This window comes from Miscanthus floridulus, chromosome 2 (genome assembly GCF_019320115.1).
Source record: "Miscanthus floridulus cultivar M001 chromosome 2, ASM1932011v1, whole genome shotgun sequence".
Lineage (NCBI taxonomy): Eukaryota > Viridiplantae > Streptophyta > Magnoliopsida > Poales > Poaceae > Miscanthus > Miscanthus floridulus.
This window is the reverse complement of record NC_089581.1, coordinates 5,834,596-5,840,595: the sequence shown is the minus strand read 5'-3', so window position 1 is coordinate 5,840,595 and position 6,000 is coordinate 5,834,596.

Sequence of the window (6,000 nt, the reverse complement as noted above, 5' to 3'; positions counted from 1 at the left end):
TTGTCCAAAGCCCACCACATAACATTTCTTGGTATTTTGTCATAAGTCTTCTCCAAGTCAATGAAAACCAAGTGGAGGTCCTTCTTCTGCTCTCTAAACCGCTCGATAACTTGTCTTATTAAGAAGATTGCTTCTGTGGTTGACCTTTCGAGCATGAAACTAAATTGGTTTGTTGATATCTGCGTCGTTCCTCGCAGGCGCTGCTCGATGACTCTCTCTCTCTCTCTCTCATAACTTCATAGTGTGGCTCATCAACTTAATTTCCCAATAATTAGTACAACTTTAGATATCTCCCTTGTTCTTGTAGATTGGTACTAATATGCTTCTTCTTCACTCCTCAAGCATCTTGTTCGATTGAAAGATATTGTTGAACATCTTGGTTAGGCATACTATAGCTATATCTCCAAGACATCTTTATACCTTGATTGGGATACCATGAGGGCCCATCGCTTTGCCTCCTTTCATCCTTTTCAAGGCTTCTCTGACCTTCAATTCTTGAATCCTCCGCACAAAGCACATGTTAGTGTCATCAAACGAGTCGTCCAGTTGAACAGTGGTCTTCTTGTTCTCACCATTGAACAATTTATCAAAATCCTCTTGCCATCTATGTCTGATCTCATCCTCCTTCACCAAGAGTTGCTCCCTCTCATCCTTTATGCACTTGTCTTGGTTGAAGTCCCTTGTCTTCCTATCGTGAGCCATAGTCATCCTATAAATATCATTCTCTGCTTTCTTCGTACTCAAACGTTAATAAATGTCCTCATAGGCTCGCTGAAAGGTCCTAATATGGCTAGAGGGGATGAATAGCCTATTTAAAAATCTAAATATCAGCTAGAGCAATTTGATTAGTATGACAACTAGCGAAAAGCAAACTTGCTCTAGCTCTATAAGAGTTGCAAGCCATCTATTCAACAATTCTAGTTACAATGATTCCTAGGCACACAACTTGCAAAGTTACTACTCACTAAGAGCTCTCAATCTTGCTACTCTAAAGAGCTCCACTAGATGAACTTAAAATAACAAAGCAAGCTCTCAATTCTAATTACACTAAAGAGCTTGCTACAACTAGTTTGCAAGAATATAAATGAGTGAGTAGGGTGATTATACCACCGTGTAGAGGAGTGAACCAATCACAAGGTGAATATTAAATCAATCACCGGGAGAATACCAAATGGTAAGAGACAACCGATTTTCTTTCGAGGTTCACGTGCTTGCCAACACGCTACGTCCCCGTTGTGTCGACCAACACTTGGTGGTTCAGCGGCTAAGAGGTGTTGCACAAGCCTCGTCCACATGATTGGACACCACAAGAACCTACCCACAAGTGAGGTAACTCAATGACACGAGCAATCCACTAAAGTTACCTTTTGGTGCTTCGCCGGGGAAGGTACAAATCTCCTCACAATCACCAGAGATGGCCATGAACAATCACCAACTCATGCCAATCCTCCACTGCTGCACCAAGCCGTCTAGGTGGTGGCAACCACCAAGAGCAACAAGCGAAATCCGCAGCAAAACACGAATACCAAGTGCCTCTAGATGCAATCACTCAAGCAATGCACTTGGATTCTCTCCCAATCTCACAAAGATGATGAATCAATGATGGAGATGAATGGGAGGGCTTTGGCTAAGCTCACAAGGTTGCTATGTCAATAAAAAATGTGCAAGAGTATGAGCTTGAGCCGGCCATGGGGCTTAAATAGAAGCCCCCATGAAATAGAGCCGTTGGGCTCCTCACTGCACTGAACACGGGCCAACCGGATGCTCCGGTCAGATTAACTGGACGCTAGACCTCAGCGTCTGGTCATGCGATGTGCGCCACGTGGCATCGGCTTCAAATGCCATTCACCCGATTTCAATGGTCAAGTGATGACTGGACGCGTCAGTTAGAAAGTGACCGGACGCTGGACCTAAGCGTCTGGTCATTTCTAGTAAGGTTCCAAACATGAATTTTCACGACCGGACACGTCCGGTCATGCCCGACCGGACTCACCCAGCGTCCGGTCACTCAATGTCTCTTCTGTGCGCCTCACGTCAGTGTATGTTAGCACTGACTGGACGTACCCTGCCAGCGTTCGGTCCCTTTTAGCGCTAGCGTCTGATCGAAGACCGAAACACGCGCTCACTGCTGCAACTGACTGGACGCGCCAGTCCAACAGAGACCAGCGTCCGGTCACTTACAGTGACCTCTGTTTTTTCTGTCTAGGGCACCGGTGAAGTTTCTAACCCTTGCTCAAATGTGCCAACCACCAAGTGTATCACCTTGTGCACATGTGTTAGCATATTTTCACAAACATTTTTAAGGGTGTTAGCACTCCACTAGATCCTAAATGCATATGCAATGAGTTAGAGCATCTAGTGGCACTTTGATAACCACATTTCAATACGAGTTTCACCCCTCTTAATAGTATGGCTATCGATCCTAAATGTGATCACACTCGCTAAGTGTCTCGATCACTAAAACAAAATGGCTCCTACAATTTTTACCTTTGCCTTGAGCCTTTTGTTTTTCTCTTTCTTCTTTTCCAAGTTTAAGCATTTGATCATCGCCATGCCATCACCATCGTCATGATCTTCACCATTGCTTCATCACTTGGAGTAGTGCTACCTATCTCATAATTACTTTGATAAACTAGGTTAGCACTTAGGGTTTCATCAATTAACCAAAACCAAACTAGAGCTTTCAATCTCTCCCTTTTTGGTAATTGATGACAACCCTTTCACAAAGATATGAGTTGAAATTTAATTGAATCCACATTGCTTGCTCAAGCATATTTACCATGTGTAAAAGAATATGGATAAGTTTCATAAACTCCAAATAGTAGCAATTGCTCCCCCTACATATGTGCTAAGAGTTTGGATTGTAGCTTGCACATATGCTTAGATAGGAAATATAGGAGTCAATTTCTACCAAATGATGCTAAGGTATAAGAGATGGACCTTTGAAGCGTGATACCAATCGAAATGCACCAATATACCATCCTTAGCACCATTAGTAACTAGACATACACAAAAACTAGAATACCCCATGAGATCAATATTACAAGCAAGGGTCTAGTTTCCATAGAATGAACATAGGTCTAGTTACTTTAGCCTATGCATGTTAGTTTTTCATTTCATCATTCAAGCCTATAACTAGCATACACCACACAAGCATGGATATAGAAATTTAGAACTTGTGCTATGCAAGCAAATATATGAAATGCACATCAAAATGCAACATACAAGTTTAAGAGATTGCTCCCCCTACTTATGTGCATTTTTTATTTTTTTGATTGATCCCCTTACAATATCATTTCATTTGTTTGCTCCTCCTATCTTATTATTTTTATGAATTTCTCTCCCCTTTGTCAACAATTAGCACAAAATGTGAGCTCAAATTATAGATAGGTTGAGGTGAAACTATGTGAAATGAGGATCATTTTCCCAATTTGGTTCAATCTAAATTACTTTGCAAAAGATATTTAACTTGGTTTGATCCAAGGACAAGCTTCTTCACACCTCCAAATAAGGGTTATCTTGTACCATGTTGAGTTAAACACTTATAGCTCATTTTATAGATCAAACACTAGGTTTACAAGCCCACAAACATGTCATATACTACCACTAGATCATTTCAAGCATACAAGCAATAGTGGTACCATACAAGCATCAAATTCATTTGATTTCCATGAATGTGCCTATTCAAATGTGAAATATGTTTAGATGCACTAAACATGTCTAGATGCACTAAACATGTCCTTAGCAAGTATGTAAGCCATGCCAATCAACTTTTACCTTGGATTGCTTAAAGGAGAGGCATGTCATATAAGTGGGGGGTGTATCAACACATATTGGAGAAGTCAAGTATGTTCAATTCATTCCTTAGCTTGCAAAACCTCTTCTCATCAAGTGGCTTGGTGAAGATATCGGCAAGTTGATCTTCGGTGCCCACACTCTCAATGCAAATGTCCCCTTTTTGTTGGTGATCTCTTATGAAGTGATGACGAACATCTATATGCTTTGTTCTTGAGTGTTGAACCGGGTTGTTAGTGAGCTTTACGGCACTTTCATTGTCACATAGCAATGGCACTTGCTTGAACTTGATTCCAAAATCATTCAAAGTGGCATTCATCCAAAGTAATTGTGCACGACAACTATCAGCCAAAATATACTCCACTTCAGCGGTTGAAAGTGCTATACTATTTTGCTTCTTTGATGACCAAGACACAAGTGATCTTCCCAATAGTTGACATGTGCCCGATGTGCTCTTTCTCTCAACTTTGCATCCCACATAATCGGAGTCCGAATATTCAATCAACTCAAATCTTGCTCCTTTGGGATACCATAATCCAACATGTTGTGTATGCTTCAAGTACCTCAATATTCTCTTAGTTGCCTTTAAATGACTTTCTCTTGGTGAGGCTTGAAATCTAGCACACATGTATACACTAAACATCACATCCGGCCTTGATGCGGTCACATAGAGTAGACTTCCAATCATAGACCAATACATCTTTTGATCCACCATGTTGCCACTAGCATCACTATCCAAGCTTCCACTTGTCCCCATTGGTGTACTAATAGTTTTAGCATCATCCATTCCAAACTTCTTGAGCATGTCCTTAATATACTTGCCTTTACTCATAAATGTGCCATTCTTTATTTGCTTGATTTGAAGACCAAGGAAGTAACTAAGCTCTCCAATCATGGACATCTCAAACTCACTTACCATCATCTTGCCAAACTTCTCCCAAAAATCTTAATTTGTTGACCCAAAAATAATATCATCAACATAGATTTACATTACAAACAAGTCATTTCCAAGCTTCTTGGTGAAGAGAGTGGTGTCAACCTTTCCCATTTTGAATCCCTTAGAGAGTAGGAAGTCCCTCAATCTCTCATACCATACTCTAGGTGCTTGCTTCAATCCATACAAAGCCTTTCTCAACTTGTACACATGGTTGGGTTTCTTTTCATCCTCAAAACCAGGACGTTGCTCAACATACACAAGCTCATTGATGTACCCATTTAGAAATGCACTTTTCACATCCATTTGGTACAACTTGATGTTGTGGGCACAAGTATAAGCTAGCAAGATCCTAATTACTTCCAATCTTACAACCGGGGCATATGTTTCTCCAAAGTCAAGACCTTCAACTTGAGTGTAACTTTGAGCCACTAATCTTGCTTTGTTCCTTATTACTATCCCATCTTGATCTTGCTTGTTCTGAAAGACCCACATGGTTCCAATCATATTATGATCCTTAGGCCTCTCAACTAAATCACATACTTGGTTTCTTATGAAGTTATTTAGCTCTTCATGCATAGCATTGACCCAATCAACATCCCTCAAAGCTTCATCTATCTTCTTAGGTTCAATAGATGACACAAATGAGAAATGCTCACAAAATGAAGCCAATCTTGATCTTGTTTGCACACCTCTTGAAATATCACCAATGATAGTGTCCAATGGATGATCTCTTGCAACATTGGTTGGTTGAAGCACTTGCACTTGATTGCTAGCATTTGATTGATCACTTGGTTGAGATGATGAACTAGCCATTTCTTGCTCTTGCATATTGTCATCACTAGTGCTTGCTTGGATTTGATCATGAGAACCACTAGCTTGCACATTTGAGTTAGAGAGTACTTGATTCTTGTCATCTTCAACATCAATCACCACTCTAGGCCTTAACTCACCAATGTCCATGTTTCTTATTGCCTTGACCAATTGAGTGCCTTTCACATCATCTAGATTCTCATCTTCCTCTTGGGAACCATTTGTTTCATCAAACTCCACATCATGAACCTCTTCAAAGAGTACCACTAGTCAAATTCTAAACTCTATAAGCCTTGCTAGTAGTGGAGTAACCAAGCAAGAAACCTTCATCATATTTCTTTTCAAACTTGCTTAATCTAGTGCATTTCTTCAATATGTAGCATTTACAACCAAAACCAGGAAAGTATGCTATATTGGGCTTTCTTCCATTCAATAGCTCATGAGGTGTCTTTTCCATC